Genomic DNA, 25,016 nt, shown 5'->3' on the forward strand with positions numbered 1-25,016 from the left:
TAGTAATTGGCTTTGTCCATTTACTGAATTTTAGCCATTTTACTGAAAGATGACACATGAGCAAGAGCTAAAATTGAGAAAGATGAGAAGAGCTGCATTGAATTTCTACATAATACTCAATCTCATTATTTCTCCACTTCTAGACATGTATGAGCACTGGGATTGGGTACAAGGCTTGTGTTAGCATTTTAAACTGTGTTCTTTAAAGTGTCTTGAGTATTCTTCCCTTAAGGGAAATTGTCACTGTGGTTTTCTTCAGTGCAGGCTTCAGTTATTTACCTTGTTCAAATAGCCCCTCTATCTCTGTCAGAATTCCTTCATTAATCTCCCTAGAATCCCTGATCTCAGTCTCCAAAGCCCTTTACATTTTTTCCCAAGCAGTTTTGGGTTTTGATCTGCCATTGCACTTCCAAGTCATACCCAGAGGGTTTCTTTACACAACCAAACAAGTCCAAGGGGATTCAGAGAAATCTCTTCTAGAGATCCTGTGGTTAACCTTTTATGTAATAATTTTGTTTTACTTTATTTCTACTACATATGGAATCACACATTGCCTTGTAGGGCACTTACATATCCACCCAAGTCTGTGACAGTCTTGGCCCATCCTAAGACTTCTCAGTCTAGGGTGAAAGGAATTCTTAAGTGAGAGTGGGAAGTGCAGAGACTGAAATGGCTCTCTGGGGAAAGAAAGGGGAACTGGTTGATCCATAGAAGGTGGTAATAAAATTTCGAATTGGCCATATTTACAGATAATGACTGCTCATTTTGTTGTTGATTTAGTTGCTAAGCCTTGTCTGACTCTTGCGAGCCCATGGACTGTGGCCCGAAAGATTCCCCTGTCCATGGGATTTCCCAGGCAGGGATACTGGAGTGGGTTGCCATTTCCTTCTCCAGGGCATCTTCCTGACCCAGGTATTGAACCCTGGTCTCCTGCATTGCAGGTGCTCCTGATTATTAGCAAAACATTACAGCTTCTCCAGGGAGTGTCTGTGGCTCTGAACTTCTAGGAGATGAGTGTGCTTTCAGAGGCAGCTAGAATAAGAACGAGTCACAAAGCTGAATGATGAGCCCCCATAGTATCTTTGGTCCTGAAACATCTGTTGTGCCAGTTCTGCCCACTCTCGTTCCCCTTGAGATTTCCATGAATGAGATTCAGACCTTCTTTGCAAGGGGTTCCTAAGATAACAAAGTTGGTTAAAATGTCAGTTTATTTATTGATAAAATGATAATTTTATTGATAAAATTTACTTATTGATAAAATTTATTGATAATCCTCAAGGACAGCACTGAATATCCTTTATCTTTAAGGTGTTGCACACAGTTTGAGTATTAACAGTTTATACACTTTGTAAGTATATTTCTCTATTATTTTTTAAAACCATAAAAATTCCAGATATTTCATAAATAGTATTAAGTTAAAATATAGACAGATATGATTTTTCCTGTTTTATTTGCATTTGGTAACACTTTGTCTATGTCTTTCTACTCTTGATTAACACCCCATCTTTTTTCTCCTCCTTGATCCAACTTTGAATGTAAAAATACTCCATATTTGTAGGATATATGATTGTCTGTGACCATTTTAACAGGAAGATAAATCACATAACATTCTATCTTCCTCAACAGTAATTCTTATTTAGTGATAAATTGACATGCTTATAAATGAAAAAATTTCAAACGTGGCAAGTTCATAGAAACTTTTGCTTTTCCTTTTCTAATCATTCAATTCTGTCATCTTGTCACTACTAAAAATTTTCATCTTTAGAACTTAATTACCAAGGTCAATTTCTAACAATTCCTTTATTCTGTCACTATGAAAAAAAGAGACATTTGAGTAGAAGCTCTGATTAAAAATGAAGCAGTCATATAAATTGAACAGGTGATATTCTTTTCAAGGCTTACATTTCATTTTTATTAGCAGAAATTGTGTTTCATATAATTAATAGGAAGTTTTTCCTAGGTTAAGAAGCAGAAAGAAAGAGTTTTAATTATAATTCATAGAAATGTGTATTTATATTTGGCAAGAATTAATAACTTCTAAATTCTAAATTTGTTTCAATGCCTGTATGTATCACATATCCTAGACTAAATCAGAGGTTTTCTGAAATTTTGTGGAAATTCAGACTTTCAGGGTGACTTATTTTCTATACCTCCAGTCACTTATCCTTCATTCTCAATTAAAAATATTTTCTATCCATTCATAGTTATCTGAAAGTTGAATTATATATTCTGCTTTCTTTAAATGCTTGACAGGTGTCATGTAAATTTTATGTAAGCTTCATTCTCATGTTGTTTAAGAAAATTTATGTCTGTAAAAAGCTTGGAAGTAAAATATACGTATTTATAACTTTACAGGTAAGTATTGAAGAAGATAATATATACATTGTTGTTTTTACTTATTCATCTTAGATTTCTTTAAACTGAGGTATAATGACATAAAAATTATATTAATTCCTGATATGCAATGTAATGATTTGATATTTGTATATACTGCAAAATTATCACTGCAATAAGCCCAGTTAATATCCATCACCATACACAGGTCAATAGATCACGTCTCACTCTTACCCTTACTGTTGCCTGAGGGGCAGACAAATTTGGTCCTAGTCATACCTCTCTATTCCAGTGCACAGTCTTCTCTCATGTTGCTTCCTTTGATTGAAATGGTCTTACTGACCTGCCTTTGCTGGGCCAAGTCCTATTCATTTAAGTTGCTACTTGTGGTAAATAAAATAATGGCCACCCAAAGACTGACTGGTTCCAAAGAGGAAAAGGAGTACTCAAGGCTGTATACTGTCACTCTGCTTATTTAACTTATATGCAGAGTACATCATGAGAAACGCTGGGCTGGATGAAGCACAAGATGGAATCAAGATTGCTGGAAGAAATATCAATAACCTCAGATATGCAGATGACACCACCCTTATGGCAGAAAAGTGAAGGACTAAAGAGCCTCATGATGAAAGTGAAAGAGAAGAGTGAAAAAGTTGGCTTAAAGCTCAACATTCAGAAAACTAAAATCATGGCATCTGGTCCCATCACCTCATGGCAAATAGATGGGGAAACAGTGGAAACAGTGGCTGACTTTATTTTGGGGGGAGCTCTAAAATCACTGCAGATGGTGACTGCAGCCACGGAATTAAAAGATGCTTACTCCTTAGAAGAAAAGTTATGACCAACTTAGACAGCATATTAAAAAGCAGAGACATTACTTGGCCAACAAAGGTCCACCTAGTCAAGGCTATGGTTTTTCCAATAGTCATGTATGGATGTGAGAGTTGCACTGTCAAGAAAGCTAAGTGATGAAGAATTGATGCTTTTGAACTATGATGTTGGAGAAGACTCTTGAGAATCCCTTGGACTGCAAGGAGATCCAATCAGTCCATCCTAAAGGAAATCAATCCTGAATAGTCATTGGAAGGACTGATGTTGAAGCTGAAACTCCAATATTTCGGCCACGTGATGTGAAGAAGTGACTCATTTGAAAGGACCCTGATGCTGGGAAGGACTGAGGGCAGGCGGAGAAGGGGACAACAGAGATGAGATGGATGGTTGGATGGCATCACCGACTCAACGGACATGAGTTTGGGTAGACTCTGGGAGTTGGTGATGGACAGGGAGGCCTGGCATGCTGCAGTCCACGGGTTTGCGAAGAGTCAGACACGACTGAGCAACTAAACTGAACTGAACTGAAAGACGCCTAAATCCTAACCCTTAAACTTGTGACTATTAGATTACATGGCCAATGAAAACTAAAGTTGCAGACGGATATAAGTTTGATAATCAGCTGATCTTGATATGGATAGACAATCCCAGATTATTTAGATATGTTCAATGGAATTTCAGGGCATTTTAAAAGTACCAAAGGGAGGCAGAAGTGAGCAAACCACAGTGAAGGCAATATGAGAACAGTGTAACAACCATAGTTTCTGCCTTTGAATATAGAGGAAGGAGACCACAAACAAGGGAATATCAGTGATTTCTAGAGACTGAAAAAGGAAACAAACTGCCCCCAGAAGGCGTGCAACCCTGAAAATCTTGCCTTCAGCCCAGTGAGATCCATACTGGACTTCTGGTCTCCAGAACTGTAAGATGATAAATGTGTGCTATCTCAAACTACTGAGTTTATGGCAATAGTAACCTAGTATAATACCACAATGGCCTTAAATGGAACTTCCTTAAATATTTCTGGAACATCTAGAATAGTTCTCTTTGTCCTACTTCATAGTAGTTTTCTTAAATTTAATTTAATAAATATCCTTTAGTTAATGTTTGTTACCTGTTTGAGAATGTGAGCTCAAGGAAGACAGGGATTATATACATTGTATCCTGGGAATATTCTCCTTGCTTAACACAGGACTTGCCTCAATGAGTGCTTCCTTGCATGTGTGTGTGTCTGTGTGTGTGTGTGTGTGTATGTGCACATGCACGTGTGTGCCCACTTGTGTCCGACTCTTCATGACCCTATGGGCTGTAGTCCGGCAGGCTCCTCTGTCCATGGGATCTCCCAGCAAGAATACTGGAGTGAGTTGCCATTTCCTCCTCCAGGGGATCTGGACCCAGGGATCGAATCTGCATCTCCTGCACTGAAGGAAGATTCTTTGCCACTTGAGCCATCGGAGAAGCCCCAATGAGGGCTTGATAAATACTTACTAGATAAAACTGATTTTTCAATTTTAAATAAGAAATTGACTAAGGTTTGTCCTTCTATGATTATCAAGGACCAATCTAAGGAAAACTAATTTTGATTTTTTTGATGTGGACCATGTTTGAAGTCTTTATTGAATGAGTTGCAACACTGTTTCTGTTTTGTGTTGTAGTTTTTTGGCTCCAAGACATGTGGGATCTTATCTCCCCAACCAGGGATCGAGCCCACACCCCCTGAATTACAAGATGAAGTCATAACCACTGGTCCATCAGGGAAGTTCCAGGTCCCTGATTTCTTTATGCAAATATTTTAAGAAAGGGATCTCAGGAGAGTAAACATACTTTGCCCAGGGGAGAACCTAACTAGTGCTAAAATGGCCTCCCTGTCTTCTGTATTTTGAAGGCAGAGTATTCTCCTTCAATCTGAATCCTAATCTCAGGACTATTTACACATAGTCAAAAAAATAGATGGGGTCACAATCCCAAAGAACTGGAATCTGATAGAACAGAATCTAATCCAGTAGCAGAGCAAGAGATGTCTGAGCTCTCTCCTCCCACGTGTGCACAGAAGAAAGGCCATCTGAGGACAAGAAGGTGGAGATCCACAAGCCATCATGAGGTCTCACTAGAAACCTATTTTGATGGCACCTCAATCTTTCTGCCCACAGAACTGTGATCAATTTGTGCTTTCAAGCCACTCAAAAAAAAAAAAAAAAAAAAAAGGAAAATATCCAGATATTCTTAGTATAAATACAAACATTTATTTAAGAATTATCTGGTATAAATTATCTGATATAAAAAATTAAAAACCAATAACTTTAAAATGTATAATATTTTCCACATCAGTGCTGCTTTCATGATAGTTCTATGTTCAAGGACTGATAAGTAATGCAAAATAAGAAAAAAGAAAAACTCCTTTCTTTCCTAACACTTGAACGTGAAAAGGAATTAGCTCCTGGGATGACTGAAAATACTGTCAGGTCACAGAGGAATACTTGGGAAGTATCCAGGCATTTTTAAAAAAGACATTATCAAATGCCATAAATAATGTTTCTTTGAAGACCTGTCATAGTTCACACTGCCAATGCACTGGCATCTCTTTGTGAAGAACTGGTTCCAAAGTTTCTCAGCATAACCAAATTCCTAGGAAGTATAAGTAAATATCAAGAGAAGTGGCTGTTGGTGTTGGCAGATTTACTGGGACGTCAACCAAATCAATTCAGCAAAGAAGGCTTAAACTTACTTACAGAAAGTAATCCTTGCATCTGTTTCTTAGAAAACTCTATTCTGTTATTTTTGCTTATTGAAATTATTGTCAGTCTGTAGATTTCAATAAATTATTTGAGTTGATTTCAAATAGAGCTTTTATTTATTAGTAGCCTGTATATTACAGTGACCTCTGCATGCGTGCGTGTGTATAGTTGCTTCAGTCCTCTACAACTCTTTGCAACCCTATGGACTGTGGCCTTCCAGGCTTTTCTGTCCATTGGATTCTCCAGGCAAGAATAATGGAATGGGTTGCTGTGCCCTTCTCCAAGAGATCTTCCCAATGCAAGGATGAAACCTGTGTCTCTTACCTCTCCTGCATTGGCAGGTGGATTCTTCACCACTAGCACCACATGGGAAGCTCATAATGGCCTCTACCCAAAATCAATTTACCAAAACCTATTATCTTTTATGTGAGAAAAGGCAGAAATATTAACTGTAGAATTCATACCATTTTATTCTACTTGAAACTGTCATTAGTCATTTAAAAAAAATGACTTGTCACTCAAAAGTAAGATTTCTTATTTGTTAATGAAGCCAGATACTAAGAGGACACCAAGAAAGTATGTTTTAATACTCTGAATTAATTAATTGAATAAATATGGGTAGGCATTTATTATGGATCATGTGTTCTACTGGAGTCTTAGCAGAACTGATGGTCAAATAAATCTGTGTGATATAGTAGAAACCATGATAAATGAATACAAATACATATAGTTCATTAAAACACAGAAAAGAGAAATAATTCCCTAAGGAGAGAAGCTTCTTAAAGAAGAAGAATTGAGCTAAGTCTTAAAAAATAGGTAGAAAAATGGCTGTTTTGTGTTTGATTTGAATTCACCAGAAAGAGTGCTTTATTTACTTCTAGTGTTCATTACAAAACAAATATAAGATCCAACTGTCTAAATTTTTTTTTTTTTACTAACAAACACCTCTACTGCATATATAGTATATACACATTGTACTGTATTACTATAGAGCTTGCAAATGACATGGAAGAGAATATGGACCCCACATGTGGGGTTTTTCTTGGGCCCTGATCAAAGATTAGGTAGTTGAGTGGAAAACTTCTTGTATCAGAGGGATAAGCTATGGGTACAGACAGCCTTCTGCATCATCGTGAGCCACCAATGCTGTCAGGAGATGATGGCCAAAGAGCTGTCCCACTGGGCCTGCTGCCCTCGCTACAGCAGGGCTGAGAGGGCTTCCCAAAGGTCTGAGTCTCCCATCCTCGGGTCCAGCCTCCCGTCAACCCTGCCGTTCCCTCTGTGGTGTGTACCCTCAGTACAGCTGCTGATGCCATCACACTTGCCCCTTGCCCACTTCAACCAAGAGCCCTTCCCTAAACCCTCTCTCCAAGCTAATCTCTCAGTGACTTCAGATGCCTGGGGTGAGAGCTTCTTCATCATCCTGTCCCCGACCCCAGCTGCAACTGGAGCCAGGCACCTACACCCTTCACCTTCCCCTGAAGTGTCCCAGTGTTCTGAAGAAACCCACAGAGTGAGTGCTGACCCAGTGCTCTATGGACTCCATCCTCCCTCCAACTACCCCAACTCCTGGGGGTGCTGCCCATGCCCCCCCCACCCAAAGCAATTCACACTCACTCTGACCCTGGTCCCCTCTAATAAGCTCGTGTCCACAAGACACCAACTGTGAAAAACACTATATACACATGTAAATTACTATGTATGATTTTACACAGATATAAGAAATAACTTTTACATTTTAAAGTAAGAAATGTTTCTACTAGAATGCACACGGCTTATAATAATATTAAGGTTCTCACTACAAGTTAAAATGTAGAAATTAAGTTTATAAGAAACCAACACTCTCATCATAAACAAAATGAACAAGTCAGGTAAGTATAAAATCTTTACAGAGTTTTTTTAAATTTTGGTGGTGGCACCTTTTGTTCATTTGTTTTGCTTTGCTTTGTTCTTACCATACTAAGAAAAGTAAATTAACTCGTGGCAGGAAGTCTTTGAGATGTTCGCTAATGATCCCCTGGTTCTTGGCATTCTCTGAATGTGAAATAGTGACCCTTTGAAGGTTGTGCATGGGTCGAGGAAGATAATAAAAATCCCCTTAATCATTTCAGATTTTCATTGACTGCATCGCAGTAGCATTCCAAGTCTGTGTACCAGGTAGATGAATAGTTCCAGTGTCCCAAAAGCTAGGAAAAGGGCAGAAGAAATTCAACAAAATGATCAAAAGAATACATCCCCAGAGAAAAAAAGCTGGCAGCCAGGAGCAAAGTGAGACCACTCATGGTTGGGAAAACTAGAGGTCGTTTAGAAAAATACAAAGGAATGGCTAACATCTCTATAATGCTTAAAGTCAAAGCCTTGACAAAGGAAAGTCTACACTGTACTCTCAAAATATCTGATGATAATTATGAACTGAGTCTACCTAAATTTGTAGCCAAGCCAATGCACAGTTCAATTACAGAACACTCGATCACCACCCTCACACACACACACTAATGGTCTTGTAGAAGGTAGGTTTGCCCTTTTCTGGAGGTATTATTTACTTTAGTCGATGGGCTTCCCTGGTGGCTTAGCAGTAAAGAATCCACCTGCAATGCAGTAGGCCCAGTTCAATCCCTGGGTTGGGAAGATCCCCTGGAGGAGGGCATGGCAACCCACTTCAGTATTCTTGCTTGGAGAATCCCATGGATGAAGGAGTCTGGCAGACTACAGTTCATGGGTCTTAAAGATTTGGATATTACTGAAGTGACTAAGCACGCACGCACACACTTTAGTTGATACTTTATTTTTACACACAGTGAATGTCATACAACCAGAAATTATAATCTACTTTATCAATGATATCTACAACAAGCAAAGCACATCATTCAGATATCTAATACTTCAGTGAAAGTGTTAGTAGCTCAGTCGTGCCCAACTCTTTCAGACCCCATGGACGATAGCCTCTGTTCGTGGAATTCTTGAGGCAAGAATAATGGAATGGGTACCCATTCATTCCCTTTTCCAGATGATCTTCCTGACCCAGGGATGGAACCCAGGTCTCCTACATTGCAGGCAAACTCTTTACCCTCTGAGCCAATAGAGAAGCCCAATAATTCAGTATTTTCTTTCAAATACAGATAAGTGTTATATCTATGACTTGGAAATAAATGAAGTCATACATATTTGGTATATTGAAATTCTCTCAGTTAATATAAAAATACATTAATTATTACAGCATTAGACAATGTAGTATTTTTAAATACTTAAATAATTAGGGTGATAGATTTTAATTGCAGAGAGGATTATGAGAGTGTGTTGAGGATTATCTTACTTTTTGAGCTAATAAATATTTTTGTGCTTAAACAATACCAATCAGAATAATAGAGATGAGGGTTCTATAATCTTTGCAGAAATTTTTTACAAAAATAAATTTAATATTTAATACCTTATTTCAAAACCTGAAAAAAATCAATGATCTTGCACTTCATTAAGACAGAATATAAAACTATTGAGTGTAAAAAGAAATAAGAACATTAAAGAAGAATTAGGAACACATTACAGAAAGATGCTTTTCTTCAACATAAACTGAAAGAGATTATCAGTTCTTTACAATAATGTCAATCATTTAAAATTTCACTACAAATATTAAATGATACAACTTTAATAATAGGGATGATTAAAATAAAACTTTAGGTTAATCCCCCACTCTTAGAAATCTTTCTATAAAAGTGATAGGTAACTTTAGCCGGGGCTCTGGATAGATATTGATTTCAGTCAGAAAATGATTGGTTTTCAGACAAATGATGGATTCATTAACCCTCTAAACTAGCAATCTTGTCTGTAAAACTTCAGCTTTTTTTTTTTTTTTTTTCTCCTGAAAAATGGAGACATTTTTTCACTTCTGGAAATTAGCAGAGTGGCCCTCCTCAGGCCTCTGGAGCGCGTGGTGGCAGCCCCGGTCTTGCAGCTTCTCTGTGACACTCCCCTCTCCTCCTCCTTTTCCAGAACCAAGCCTGCCCTGCAGCTTACCTGGACTGATACTGATTTCTTCCACCCTGTAAATCCCTGGAAGGTGCTACTTGCTGGCACGTGAAAAATAGACACACAACTAGGCTATTAAAACACTTTTTTTTTTCTAGTGTGATTTTTACAAGACTACATTTTTAAGATCCTTTGTAAAAGCAATGCTTGTGTCTAATCATTAGTAACAAATGCCATGCACTTAGCAAGTTGAAAACGCTAATGAATTAACTGAAAAATCCAAAGCTGAGTTCCTTGTTGCTCCTTCTATAAGTTTTATAGAACTCTATCATAGAGTACCAATCAATTGAGAAAGCGACTCAAGTCAGAAGTGCTAGCTTATTCTTAGGAACATTATTAAATCAATTAACCTACTAGTGGCATCTGCCAGTTCATTTTCAAGAAAGGTTCAGCAGCAATAAAATTAAACTACAATAATAAATTTTTCTCTGGTTCAGGTATTGAAGAAAGATACTAAAAATGTCTTTTAATTTTGTTTTTAACATTAATCAGATTGTTTCAAGAAACTCAGGAGTGAATTACACTATCAAATGAGAAATCTATTTTGAAGTATTTCCCAGTAAGTGAAAATTATTTTTATGTAAACTTTTTTTTTTTTTAATTGCTGAAAGTGCAATTAGCTTTACACATTACCTTCTGTTTAGGGAGAAAATGAAATAAATGCATGCTGCTAACATTTTATATTATGGGTCTTCTGCCTGGTTTTCCCTCACCAGCTTATCTCCAGTACTCTCAGTCAATTCAGTTACTTGGTCGTGTCCAACTCTTTGTGACCCCACAGAATCCATACTGTCCATCACCAACTCCCAGAGCTTGCTCAGACTCATGTCTATCTAGTAGTCTAAAGAGTCAAAATTACTGTCTCTTAGGAAGATGGGTCAGAATAGAGAATGTTTGAAAGCAGTGCATTAAGAATGAAAAAAAACAAACATTCAGATGTATTTATTTAAGGTTTAGTGAATCTGACACTGAACTAGTTAGAAAATGTGAAACATTTAGGAAATAGTTAAAGCATAGTCTTCCCTTAGGAAAATTTGGCATTCTTTCTGATGAGTCAGAACATATATTAACATCATTAGGAAAATAATGCAATTTTGTTATAGTTGTATGGGGAAATATAGGTTCCCTGAATACCTAGAAAGCTAAATAGTCCATAATGGGCTACTAAATATAAGATAATTTCAAATGTTCACAAAATAACAAGGGAAGGAAAAGAATAAAATCAATTCATTAATGATGAGAAAAGTCAATATTGCACGGAAAAAATGTTTGCCTCATGATGTCTGAAGTATATTCAGATAGCCTTTTCTTTTTAACTAGAAAGAAATCAAAGGAGCAGCTTACGTTGTTGGTGGTGGTCTTTTTTTAAGAATTTGTGGTTTTTGTCTTTCTATCCATCTTTAATGAAATTGCTTCCAGCAACACTGAACTAAAACTAAGAATAAAAATGTATGTATTCCAGTTCAAAAATAGCCTGCATATAGAACTTTTTAACCATGCTGGCAGTAGCAATAAACTTGAATAAAATGTAAAATTTGGACTTCATACTAAATGAATGAAAATGCAGTCTTATTTCAGTCCAGTTGTTGCTTATATAGATGGCACTGCAAGTTAGTAACATGTCAAAGATAAAAACTTCACATTTCACATTGCTATAAAATCTTATTTTATAGATTCTTTTCCTAAAAGAAAAGAATGGGCTTCTTTTCCTAAAAGTGGTTTTTAATGCTTATATGATCATAAGAAAAAACACTGGGTCAATTGCTTTTGTTACATCATTAATAATTTATTTTCCTTTTCTAGAATTTTGTTGTCTTATATTTGAGCTTGCTACATTTTAGCTATACATATTACATGATAATTAGACTTTTTAAAATATTATTGATTCAGATGTTATTTCAGATGAGGTTATGATTTATTAAATTGATAACACAGGAATATGTGAAATGACACTAAATTATAAAATAGCCCAGTCTTCTAGCTTTAATATTCTAGATGATCATGCTTGGGAGGTTTTGAATGTCATTGTTTGAGACATTCCAAATTATTTGAAATGCTTCAGATGAGAGGTATAATAGCTTTGCAGCACTCATGTTCCCATGGCAATTTGTGAAAGAAAACCATACTCTCCTCTTTCAGTTAAAGCCAATTTAATCCTTTGAATTAAAGAGCTATGTTCAACTCTATAGCTACTGAGGAGTCGGGAAACATGAACTTTTGGAACTCTATCTCAGGATATAATTTCAAGAAGAAAAAGTTGATAAAATACCATTTGTGTAATTTATTAATTTAATCTCCCACAACCATTTTTCAAGGGCATGCAACAATGTTGAAAATAGTAATTTCAATGTTTATTGTCTGCTTCAAGCCCAGTGCAGACTATAAAGCAAAATGATGAAATACATTTCCTAAGAAACTGAATCTTTTTCTCTAATCCCAGAAGTTGCATAAGAAATGTCTTCATCAAAACTCAAAGCTTGGAAGATAGCGGAAGAGTAGATGGACATGGAGTATATCTCTCTCCATGAATACATCAAGAATACACCATCAGACCCAGAAGTGCATGAAGAACACCATCTGAGAGTGGACAGGAGTTCCTGACCAGCAGAAAGAATATATAGACCCACACAAAACTCAGTAGGAGGAAGGAACTAGGAGGAAACACAAGTGTCAGTTGGCCTGGACCTGCCCTCAGCGGAGAAGGGGAACTGAAGCAGGGATCCAATCCCCACATCAGGGCAATTTTCTGATCAGAGGAGAAAAAATTAAGGCTGAGAGTGAAGCAGCTGATCTGTGGCGGCCTAAATGGAATGAGCATCAGACAGCCCTTGTTAGAACCATACATACCCTGGACAGGACCACTGGTATCCCGGAAGGCACAGAGCTGGGAGCTGGAGTTTAAGGAATGGAGCAATCCCAGGGCAAAAGGCTGCTGTCATCTGCGGAGAGATGGATCAAGGGGATGTGAGGGAGAAGATCATGGTGGGAATTGCCAGTGGAGGAAAGCCAGGCAGCCCTGGAAGCAAGGCGATGCTGCTGAGTCACGCACGGGGGTGGAGCCATCACCCCCTCTCTCTCCCCACACACCAACATTGGCAGCTGAAAAGTAGACAGGCTGGCCCATCAAACACCTGACGCACGAACTGCAGAGGAAGATCCCACCCACGGTGCCCCTGACGCACTGATCTATAGAGTAGGACCCCGACCAGGGAGGCCCCTCTTATGTCCCTGACGCGCTGAACATCAGAGAAGGACCCCAGGCGAGGGAGCCCTCTAAATACCTGAACCGACGGAGTTTCGAAGAAAGACTGGCCAAAGAGGCCTTCTGATCGCCAGGTACAAGAGGCTCAAAAAGAGACTCTTATAGGGCCTAACTCCCGTGGTGGAGGCAGCCCATGCCCCTGCACACTTGGCATCGCCAGGGTCCCCGGAGGCCAAGCGGCTGTGCCAGCTTCTCACTCAACCCTCACTGGGGCAGAACTGCCACCAGCGAAAAAAGTCTTGTGGCCACGCGTGCAGGGTTGCTTTGGTAGTGTCCGACTCTTCGCAACCCTGTAGGCTGTGGCCTGCCAGGCTTTCCTGTCAGGGAGGGAGGGCTCTCCAGGCAAGAATACTGGAACGTATTGGCCAGTACTGGTTGCTGTACCTTTCCTGAGCTCTATATTTCCTGCTTCCCTAGCTGCCGGCTCCCCTGAGAACCTGGTGCTGCCAGAACCCTGCAACCCAAGCAGCTGCACCACCTCCACGCCTGGACCTCACAGGGGCAAACCCCAGTCCTCCAGGGCAGCCTCAGGAGCAAAGCCCAGTGGACGACCCACACGCAGAGGTGGAAATAAAGCCACAACTGAAACCCAGGGGCAGCGTGGCTAAGGAAGAAGACCCAAAAGCTTCCCACCCGCTGTACAAGCTGCAGATTAAATCCAAGCAATCAACTAGGCAGACTCTGTGTCTATGGAACATATAGAAGGACATTGAGAGCTCCCACAAAAGAAAAGGCACTAGTTCTCATAGCTGTGGACATTGGAGGCAAGAACACACAGGAGGAGGACCAGATCAGAATCTAGCTGCCCCCACTGCAGGTCCAGAGATCAGCGCAGTGTTGGAGGGCATCCTAGGGAGGTGAGGTGGACTGTGATTCCCAGCGAGGGAAAGGGCTCTGACAGCAGTAACTCAAGAAAAGCATTTATTATTCTTATGTTTTGACTTGCTTTGTATATTCTTTTGAGATTTTTTTTTTCTTTTTTCTCTAAGTCACATATTTTATTGTTGTTATAAACCTCTGCCCCTATGTTGGGCTTTTGCTGTTCTGGGGAGTTTTCCTTTTTTCTCTCTCTCTCATTTTTAATTTTTTAAACCTATTATTTTTTTTTACATTTATTCCTTTGTTTGTTTTTCCTACTCTTCTTTTCCCCTTGCAGTTAATCTTTAATGTATATAAATCTTCTTTATCTACCTCTATTTGACTTTGCATATCTATTCTTTTTTTTTCTTTCTCTCCTTTCCTCTCAACATATTGTTAGTTTTATTTTCATTGCTTAACTCCCCCATTGGCACCTTGCTTCAATCTTACTTTCCAGTTTATGCTTTAGTTAGTTTCATTCTGGTAGATATAATTTTTGGTTTCTTTTGTCCACCAGGTCAATCTCTTATACTTTATTTTGTTGTACTGTTTTGATTTTGCTTGTGGTTGTATTTTTTTTTTCCTTTTTTCTTTCTTCTCCCATTTTTTTTTCTTTCTCTTGTTTATAATTTTGCTTTTGATTTTTCCAAACCTATTATATTTTCTCTACACTTATCCCTTTGTTTGCTTTTCCTACTGTTCTTTTCCCCTGGGAGTCAATCTTCAATGTATATAAATCTTCATCTACCTCTATTTAACTTTGCATATCTATTCTTTCCTTCTTTTCCCCTCAACATATTTGTTAGTTTTGTTTTCATTGCTGTATTCCCCACTTGACACCTTCCTTTAGTTTTGTTTTTCCACGTTGTGCCTTAGTTTTGTTCTCAGCTGGTAAATATAATTTTTTTATTACCTTTGTTTGCCAGGTCAATCTATTGTGTTTTGTTTTTGTTGGACTGTTTTGACTTTGCTCAGTATATGTATATATTTCATTATTTTAATAATTATTTGCCTGATTTTGTAACTGCCATCTGTCCAGGGTTCATCTTTGGTTTCTTTGTTTTGGATATTTATTTTAATCTCACTTAATGTCATAACAAACCAATTGTGGAATCTTCATTCCCAACAAGAGTTTAAGCCCTGAACCTTTGGAGTGGGAGCACTGACTCCAAGTCCCTAGATTACCAGAGAACTAACCCTAGGGAGTATCAAATAGTGAGAATTCACACAAAAGAAACCACTCGAATGCAAGACCCAGCATCATTGAACTACCAATAGCACCCTGTGCAGGATGCCTCATGTAAACAACAAACAAAAAATACAAACAACAAATGAAAAATACAAACAAACAAAAAAATACAAACCCCATCATCAGCAGACAGGATTACCATCTCATTCAGCCATTAGAGGAAAAACAAACAAATAAACAAACAAAAACTCAGCACAAATCTCAACCAATACAAAGCTTTCACAAACCACTGGGCCAAACCTAGGAGGGCAGAAACCAAAAAGAAGGAAGAATTCAAACTTGAAGCCTGGGAAAAAGAGACCTCAAACACAATAAGTTAAAAAAAAGCAATGAAAAGGCAGAGAAATACTACACAAATGAAGGAACAAACTAGAAACACAGAAGTCCAAATAAATAGGAAATAGGCAAACTCCCTAAAAAGAATCAGATTAATGATGGTTCAGTTCAGTCACTCAGTCGTGTCTGATTCTTTGCAACCCCATGAATCACAGCACGCCAGGCCTCCTGGTCCATCACCAACTCCTGGAATTCACCCAAACCCATGCCCATCGAATTGGTGATGCCATCCAGGCATCTCATCCTCTGTCATCCCCTTCTCCTCCCGTCCCCAATCCCTCCCAGCATCAGGGTCTTTTCCAATGAGTCAACTCTTCGCATGAGGTGGCCAAAGTACTGGAGTTTCAGCTTCAGCATCAGTCCTTCCAATGAACACCCAGGACTGATCTCCTTTAGGATGGACTGGTTGGATCTCCTTGCAGTCCAAGGGACTCTCAAGAGTCTTCTCCAACACCATACTTCAAAAGCATCAATTTTTCGGTGCTCAGCTTTCTTCACAGTCCAACTCTTACATCCATAGATGACCACTGGAAAAACCATAGCCTTGACCAGACGGACCTTTGCTGATGGTAAAGATGATCAAAAACCTTGAAAACAAAATGGAGAAAATGCAAGAATCAATTAACAAAGACCTAGAAGAAATAAAGAATAAACATACAGAGACAAACAGCACAATTACTGCAATTAAAAAATACTCTAGATGGAACCAATAGTAGACTATCTGAAGCAGAAGAACGAATCACTGAATTCAAAGATAAAAAGGTGGAAATAATTTCTGAAGAGCAGAATAAAGTAAAAAGAATGAAAAGAACTAAGGATAGTCTCAGAGACCTCTGGGACAATATCAAATGCACCAATATTTGAATTAAAGTGGTCCCAGAAGAAGAGGAAAAGAAAGGTTATGAGAAAATTTTTGAAAAGATTATAGTTGAAAATTTCCCCAACATGGAAAAAGATAGTTAATCAAGTCCAAGAGGCACAAAGAGTCCCATACAGGATAAACCTAAGAAGAAACATGCCAAGATACATGCTGATCAAACTCACAAAGACTAAACACAAAGAAAGAATATTGAAAGCAGCAAGGGAAAAGCAACAAATAACATACAAGGGAAACAGCATATTGCTGAACTGCTGATCTTTCAGCAGAAACTCTTCAGGCCAGAAGGGAATGGCAGTATATTTAAAGAACTGAAAGGGAAAAATCCACAACCAAGATTACTGTAGCCAACAAGGATATCATTCAAAATTGATGGAGAAATAAAAAGTGTTTCAGTCAAGCAAAAGTTAAGAGGATTCAGAACCACCAAATCAGCTTTACAACAAATGCTAAAGGGATTTATATAGCAAAGAAATACAACAGAAGATAAAAGATCTACAAAATCAACCCCAAACAATTAAGAAAATGGCAATAGGAACATATATATCAATAATTACTTTAAATGTAAATGGATTAAATGCTCCAACCAAAAGACACAGCCTGGCTGAATGGATACAAAAACAAGAACCACATATATGCTATCTACAAGAAACCCACTTCAGACCTAAAGACACATATAGACTGAAAGCAATGTGCGGAAAGTGGTGGAAAAATATATTCCATGCAAATGGGAAGCAAAAGAAAGCTGGAGTAGCAATTCTCATATTAGACAAAATAGACCTTAAAATAAAGAAGATTACAAGAGACAAGGAAGGATGCTACATAAATATCAAGGGATCAATACAAGAGGAAGACATAACAATTGCAAATATCTATGCACCCAACACAGGAGCACTTCAATACATAAGACAAATGCTAACAGACATAAAAGGAGAAATTGACAGCAACACAATAATAGTAGGAGACTTTAAAACCCCACTTACACTAATGAACATATTATCAAAACAGAAAATTAATAAGGAAACACAAGCCTTATATGATACCTTAGATGAGATGGATCTCACTGATATCTTCAGGACATTCCATTCAAAGGCAGAAGAATATACCTTCTCTGGTGTACATGGAACATTCTGCAGGATAGACCACATCTTAGGTCAAAAATCAAACCTTGGTAAATTTGAGAAAACTGAAATAGTACCAAACAACTTCTCTGAACACAACACTATGAGACTTAATAACAATTACAAGAAAAAAACTGAAAGAAGCACAAAAACATGGAGATTAAACAACATGTTTCTAAATAGCCAGCAGGTTACTGAAGAAATCAAAAGGGAAATAAAAAAATTTTTAGAAACAAATGACAATGAAAACACAAAATCTGTGGGTTGTAGCAAAAGCAGTTCTAAGAGGGAAGTTTACAGCAATACAATCCTACTTCAAGAGATAAGAAAAACATCAAAAAGACAACCTAATTTTACACTTAAAACAACTGGAGAAAGAACACAAAAACCCTAAAGATAGAAGAAGGAAAGAAATCATAGAGATACGAGCAGAAATAAATGAAAAGGAAATGAAAGGAACAAAAGTAAACATTAATAAAGTTAAAAACTGGTTCTTTGAGAAGATAAAATTGACAAACCTTTACCCAGATTCATCAAGAGAAAAAGAGACAAGACTCAAATAAACAAAATTGGAAATGAAAAAGGAGAAGTTACAACAGACAATATGCCTTGGATCATCGGAAAAGCAAGGGGGTTCCAGAAAAACATCTACTTTTGCATTGTGGACTACACGAAAGCCTTTGACTGTGTAGATCACAACAAACTATGGAAAATTGTTCAAGAGTTGTTCAATACCAGACCACCTGACCTGCCTCCTGAGAAATCTGTATGCAGGCCAAGAAGCAACAGTTAGAACTGGAACAACAGACTGGTTCCAAACCAGGAAAGAATTACATCAAGGCTGTATTGTCACCCTGCTTATTTAATTTATATGCAGAGTACATCATGAGAAATGCTTGGCTGGATGACACACAAGCTGGAATCAAGATTTCCGGGAGAAATAGCAATAACTTCAGATATGCAGATGACACCACCCTTAAAGCAGAAAGCAAAGAACTAAACAGCCTCTTGATGAAAGTGAAAGAGGAGAGTGAAAAAGTTGGCTTAAAATTCAACATTCAGAAAGTGAAGATCATGGCACACAGTCCCATCACTTCATGGCAAATAGATGGGGAAACCATGGAAAGTGTGACAGACTTTATTTGGGGGGGTTTCAAAATCACTGCAGATGGTGGCTGCAGCCATGAAATTAAGACATTTGCTCCTTGGAAGAAAATCTATGACCAACCTAGACAGCATATAAAAAAGCAGTGACATTACTTTGCCAACAAAGGTCCATCTAGTCAAAGCTATGGTTTTTCCAGTGGTCATGTATGGATGTGAGAGTTGGACTACAAAGAAAGCTAAGCACCGAAGAATTGATGCTTTTGAGCTTGGTGTTGGAGAAGACTCTTGAGAGTCACTTGGACTTCAAGGAGATCCTAAAAGAAATCAGTCCTGAATATTCATTAAAAGGACTGATGCTGAAGCTGAAACTCCAATACTTTGGTCACCTGATGTGAAGAACTGACTCATTGGAAAAGATCCTGATTCTGGGAAAGATTGAAGGCAGGTGATGGACAGAGAAGCCTGGTGTGCTGCAATCATGGGATCTCAAAGAGTCAGACACAATTGAGCAATTGAACTGAACTGAAGGAGACGAAAGACCTGTACACAGAAAATTGTAAGACACTAATGAAATAAATCAAGTATGACATAAACAGATGGAGAGATATTCCACGTTCCTGGGTAGGAAGAACCAATATTGTGAAAATGACTATATTACCAAATGCAATCTACAGATTCAGGGCAATCTCTATCAAATTATCAATGGCATTTTTCACAGAACTAGAATAAAAAAATTTCACAATTCATATGGAAATACAAAAGACCCCAGAAAGCCAAAGCAGTCTTGAGAAAGAAGAACTGAGCTGGAGGAATCAGCCTCCCTGATTTCAGATTGTACTACAATGGTACAGTCATCAAGACAGTAAGCATGTATTGGCACAAAAACAGAAATATAGACCAATGAAACAATATAGAAAGCCCAGAAATAAACCCATGCACCTATGGGTACCTTATTTTTAACAGAAGAAGAAAAAATATACAATGGGGCAAAGACAGACTCTTCAGTAGATGGTACTGGGAAAACTGGACAGCTACATGAAAAAGAATGAAATTAGAACACTTTCTAACACCATACACAAAGATAAACTCAAAATGGATAAAAGGTCTAAATGTAAGACCAGAATCTATAAAACTCTTAGAAGAAAACATAGGCAGAACATTTGAAGACATAAATCAAAACTAGATCCTCTATGACCCACCTCCTAGAATAATGGAAATAAGAACAAAAGTAAACAAGTGGGACCTGATTAATCTTAAAAGATTTTGCACATCAAAGGAAACTACAAGCAAGGTGAAAAGACAACCTTCCGAATGGGAGAAAATAATGGCAAATGAAACAACTGACAAAGAATTAATTTCCAAAGTATACAAGTGGCTCACACAACTCAATGCCAGAAAAGCAAACAACCAAATCATAAAGTGGGGGAAGACCTAAACAGACATTTCTCCTAAGAAAACATACAGATGGCTAACAAACACATAAAAAGATGCTCAACATCATTCATTATTAGAGAAATACAAACCAAAACCACAATGAGATATCCCCTCACACCGGTCAGAATGGCCATCATCTAAAAGTCTGCAAACAATAAGTGCTGGAGAGGATGTGGAGAAAAGGAATGCTCTTGCACTGTTGGTGAAAATGTAAATTGATACAGATGCTATGGAAGATGGTATGGAGAGTCCTTAAAAAACTAGGAATAAAACCACCATATGAAACCACCACCAGCAATCCCACTCCTAGGCTTATATCCTGAGGAAACCAAAATTGAAAAAGACATATGTATGCCATTGTTCATTGCACTAGCACCATTTACAATAGCTAGAAGATGGAAGCAGCCTAGATGTCCATCGACAGATGAATGGATAAAGAAGTTGTGGTACATATACACCATGGAATATTATTCAGCCATAGAAAGGAACAAATTTGAGTCAGTTCTAAAGAGGTGGATGAACCTAGAACCTATTATAGAGTGAAGTGAGTCAGAAAGAGAAAGATAAATATTGTATTCTAACGCACATATACAGAATCTAGAAAATTGGTACTGAAGAGTTCATTTACAGGACAACAATGGAGAAACAGACATAGAAAATATAGGCTTATGGACATGGAGAGAGGGGAGAAAGGGTGAGATGTATGGAAAGAGTAACATGGAAACTTACATTACCATATGTAAAATAGATAGCCAACGGGAGTTTGCTGTATGTCTCAGGAAACTCAAACAGGGCTCTGTATCAACCTAGAAGGGTGGGATGGGGAGGGAGGTGGGAGGGAGGTTCACAAGGGAGGCGATATATGTATACCTATGGCTGATTCATGTTGAGGTTTGACAGAAAACAACAAAGTTCCATAAGGCAATTATCCTTCAATAAGAAATAAACTAAAAAATATTTTAAAAAATAAAATAAATTATAAAGAAAAGAAAAAAACTCAAAGCTTCAAATTAACATATAGTTACTTAAAAAGCAGTGGTCCTTTCAAAATTTTGAAACTTGATAATGTCATATAATCTGGTATGCACTACTTTCTACCATTTGATAAGCTTAAACCCCCTCTAAGACAAATCTCAGTATATTTCTAGGGCTGTCTTTTATTTCTGTATTCATATAGGCAGCATCATTAAGAACCAGTGGAACCTCAAGCATTGTGCTAGTTTCTGGGGAAGATGAAAAAGAATAACTAAATATTGCCCATGATCTTAGAACTCAGTCACTGGGTGGAGAGAGGCAGATGTGCAAATAGTACTGGCCCTACTGTATGTAAAATCAAATATTGAAACATATTGTAGTACAAAGTAGTGATAAGTTCAGCATGTTTTGTGAATGCAAGAAACTAATTCTGTTAGATGTAGTGATGGAAGCCTCAAAGTTAGAAGGAATATTTGAGCTGGATCTTGAGAGACAAATAGGATTTTATGAATCAGAAAAGGGACAAACATCACAAGCAGCTGAATCTATTTACACAGACACAGAAGAACAAAAAGCATTTCTGGTTTGTAAAAGTAGCGTTAGAGTAGAGGCCTTATTTGAAGGAGACGGTTGACAGGCAGAAGTAGAAAAGCAGAAGGGTCATACAAAGAAAGAACACATATACCAAGTCAACGGGGTTGCAATTTATGTAATTCATAGTGACTAAGTACAGGTTTTTCGCCTAAAGCTTGTATGGTAAAATTTGTGTTTTAGAAAAAATCATTCTCAGAAGAACATAGAGAGAAAACTAAGACAGCAAGAGATGGCTTATCAAGAGGGCAGGTAAAAAGTGGCACTAAACAGTATATAGGATCTGAATGTTAGTATAATAAGGATGGAGAAAAAAAATATGAATTCAAGTGTTTCTTGGGAAACCGGATGGAGTATAACACTGAAAACAAAGAAGAAATATACAGAGACAGGAATAGTATAGAAAATGGAGAAGAGGAAGGATAGTGAAATTAGTTTTGGACACCTTAAGCTTAAATCATCTTAGAGAAACATGAAATTTATTCAGGGTATCAAAAGCAAGCAAGCATTTTCTATAAACGGCCAGACAGTAAAGATTTCTGTTTTTGTGAACCATGTATAACTCTAGCATTCTCTCATGAAAGCAATCATTGAAGGTAAGTGTATGAATAGGTGAGCAAATCTGGAGAACTCAGCAGTGTCTACTAGACTGGAAAAGGTAAGAATTCATCCCAGTCCCAAAGAAATATCAACAGCCTCACATATGCGAGTGATACCACTTTAATGTCAGAAAGTGAAGAGGGACGGCAGAGACTCATGACGAGAGTGAAAGAGGGGAGTGAAAACCCTGGCTTGGAACTCAGCATTCAAAAAACTAAGATCATGGCATCCGGTCCCTTCACTTCATGGCAAATAGAAGGGGGAAAAGTGGAAGCAATGACAGACTTTATGTTCTTGGGCTCCAAAATAATTTCTGACAGTGACTGCAGCCAGGAAATTAAAAGATGCTTGCTCCTTAGAAGAAAAGCTATGCCAAATATAGACAGTGTATTAAAAAGGAGATCCATCCCTTTGCTGACAAAGGTCCTTTTAGTCAAAGTTATGATTTTTCCAGTAGCAATGTACAGATGTGAGAGATGTCCATAAAACAGGCTGAGTGCCAAATAATTGATACTTTTGAATTGTGACACTGCAGAAGACTCTTGAAAATCCCTTAGACTGTGAGGAGATCAAACCAGTCAGTTCTAAAGAAAAATCAACCCTTAGGATTGATGTTGAAGCTGAAGCTCCAGCTCCAAAACTTTGGCCATCTGATGCAAAGAGCCAACTCATTGGAAAAGGCCCTCATGCTGGGAAAAACTGAAGGCAAAAGGAGAAGGGGGCAACAGAGGATGAGATGGGTAGACAGCATCACTGACTCAGTAGGCATGAATTTGAGCAAACTCCAGCAGATAGTAGAGGACAGAGGAGCCTGGTGTGCCACAGTCTATGGGGTCACAGAGTCAGACATGACTTAGTGAATGAATAACATTATGAATGAGCGATGTGCTCCCATACAATTTACTTACAAAATCAGGCCCTTTGGCTATTGTTTGCCGCACCCTTCTGTAAAGGGCTGAAAATATCTGACTTTTTTAAAAAATGCCATTATATTAGATGGGTTCCCTTAAACAGATGATAGGAAATAAATGCAGGCAGGAGGATTATTGAGGGATGCCCTTTAGGTGACAAATGTAAAGAAGTAAAGAATGTAGGCTTGAGCTGAAGTAGAACTTGAACCTGCGGTATGTAGGTAACAGTTTAACAAGTTCTACAGGAAAAAAAAAAAAAAACCTTGATTTGTAGCATTTGTTGATATTTATGTTGTATTTTATTTTTTAAAGCTACCGACATAAACTCACTGAACAGGAAACTGGAAGTGAAAGTGTTAGTCACTCAGTCATGTTCATGTCCAACTATTTGCAATGGCATGGACTGTAGCCTGCCAGGCCCCTCTGTCCATGGAATTCTCCAGGTAACCATTCCCTTCATCCAGGGGAACTTCCTGACCCAGGGATAAAACCAGGGTCTCCTGCAATGCAGGTGATTCTTTACTGTTTGACCTACCGGGGAATGATCCATAAAATGGCCTCTCAGCAGCTCTCTGGAACTGGCTCCAACACATCACTGAATTGAACTATAACACAGGTCCAACAGAGGCCTTACCTAACCCTGTATAACCTTCTGGAGCTCAGATTCTCTGTGGTTTGACCAAACTGAAACATAAAGTTTAGGTCTTTATATCACTATTATCTCTATAATCACTGGAGATGAGTTGCCCAAGAAAAGTGAAGCAAAGTGAAGGTGACTCAGTCATGTCTGACTCTTTGCTACCCCACGGACTATACAGTCGATGGAATTCTCCAGGCCAGAATACTGGAGTGGATAGCCTTTCCCTTCTCTAGGGGATCTTCCAAACACAGGGTTCGAACCCAGGTTCCCACATTGCAGGTGGATTGTTTACCAGTGGAGCCGCAAGGGAAGCCCAAGCAACTGTCTGGGGAAAAAAAAAAAAAAAATCCCTTCAATTAAGAACCATTCCTTGAGAAAAGTAAATTGTGCAACTCAAGGATGAGGTGTATCAACCTCATGAAGATTTTCTGGGATGGATACCACATCATTGGTAGTACGCTAACAGGTAGGAGACTATATTCACAGGAAATTACACTTTATTGAAGATTTCACAAAATTTAGCATCACAAGGACTAGCAACTATAGTAGGGGCTATACCTGTCATGAATCTGCTATTGCATAAAATATTTTCTTAATATATCCACTGACTTGCTTTGCTGATAAGATAATTAGGAAATAAATAACAGAAGCAATTCCTATACCATTTGGCATCATGATGCCAAAATTAACAGTCTCAACCATCATAGTTTCATCCTTTGCTTCACTCAGTGTATTTCTTCTCTTTAAGAGTCAATCTTAATAATGAACTCCCCAGGTCAATAGATGCCCAATATGCTACTGGAGAACAGTGGAAAATAACTGCAGAAAGAATGAAAAGACAGAGACAAAGCAAAAATAACATAAAGTTGTGAATGTGACTGGTGATGGAAACAAGGCCCAATGTTGTAAAGATCAATATTCCATAGGAACCTGGAATGTTAAATCCATGAATCAAGGCAAATGGAAGTTTTCAAATAGGAGATGGGAAGAGTGAATGTTAACAATTTAGGAATCAGTGAACTGAAATGGACTGCAATGGGTGAATTTAACTCAGATGACCATCATAACTACTACTGTGGGCAAGAATACTTTAGAAGAAATTGAGTAGCCATCATACTAAACAAGAGTCAGA

Source organism: Dama dama, chromosome 6 (assembly GCF_033118175.1).
Source record: "Dama dama isolate Ldn47 chromosome 6, ASM3311817v1, whole genome shotgun sequence".
Classification (NCBI taxonomy): Eukaryota; Metazoa; Chordata; class Mammalia; order Artiodactyla; family Cervidae; genus Dama; species Dama dama.